Here is an 879-nt window from a genome sequence, read left to right as displayed (position 1 = left end):
CGCTGCCCAGTGGCTGCCCGCTCCGGCGATGGCGGCGGCGGCGGCGGCGGCGGAGGCTTCCCCCCGCGGGCAGGGGCCGGACGGGCCGCGCCGCCATATTGGCTGTTGTCCTGTCTGAAGGCAGCGGCGGCGGCGGCGGCAGAGGCGGCGGCGTTGGCGTTTGGCGCGGAGGCTGCGGAGGGCGCAACGTCTTTGGGCATGACTCGCAGGCGGAACAAGGCGGTGGGCGCGGCGGGGGCGGCGGCGGCGGCGGCGCCGGGGGCCTCGTCGGGGGCGCGGCGAGAGCGGGCGGGGGCCTCCTCTTCCTCCTCCTCCGCAGCGGCAGCCCCCCCGGAGCCGCCCCCTCCCTCCCCCTCCGTCCCAGGCCTGGCCCAGGCTCCAGAGGCGGCCTCGGCGCCCTCGACACTGGCCAGCAACGCGGACCCCGGCGGCAGAGGCGCTCAGGTCAGTCCCCCGGGAGCCCCCTCTCCCTCCCTCCCTCCCAGCCCAGCAGGGCACCAGGCCCCTCTCAGCACCCAAGAGCCACAGACAACCCTCGTTTCTCCTTCTTCTTTCATCATCATCATCATTATTGTTATTGTTATTATTAGGTGGGTTCTCTTCTTGGGCTGCTCTCTGGTTCTCCCAGGCTTCGATTGTGGATAAGGCTCTGCCTTGGTAGAGTCAGGCGGAAGGAGGCCTTCTACAGACCTGTCCTCTGTCTATCCATACCTTTCCATCATTTGCCCATCTATCTGCCCATACCTTTCCATAGCCATCTGTCTATCCATTCATCCCTTTGCATCTGTCTGTCTATCTATCTATACCTTTCCATCATCTATCTATCTATCTATCTATCTATCTATCTATCTATCTATCTATCTATCTATCTATCTATCT

At 63.7% G+C, this 879-nt stretch overlaps 1 protein-coding gene across 1 annotated transcript in view; it reads left to right on the top strand.

Annotated features, from left to right (window-relative positions):
* The first annotated feature begins 325 nt into the window (after window positions 1–325).
* Window positions 326–879, top strand: part of FAM193B (family with sequence similarity 193 member B) — a 35,497-nt gene continuing 34,943 nt past the window's right edge. The window contains exon 1 of the mRNA XM_042451812.1: window positions 326–444. The gene's annotated coding sequence lies outside the window, so the exon portion shown is untranslated. The remainder of the gene's footprint in view (window positions 445–879) is intronic.

This window comes from Sceloporus undulatus, chromosome 2 (genome assembly GCF_019175285.1).
Source record: "Sceloporus undulatus isolate JIND9_A2432 ecotype Alabama chromosome 2, SceUnd_v1.1, whole genome shotgun sequence".
Lineage (NCBI taxonomy): Eukaryota > Metazoa > Chordata > Lepidosauria > Squamata > Phrynosomatidae > Sceloporus > Sceloporus undulatus.
Note: the sequence above shows the minus strand (reverse complement) of the source record. Positions and strands in the feature narration are given on the sequence as shown.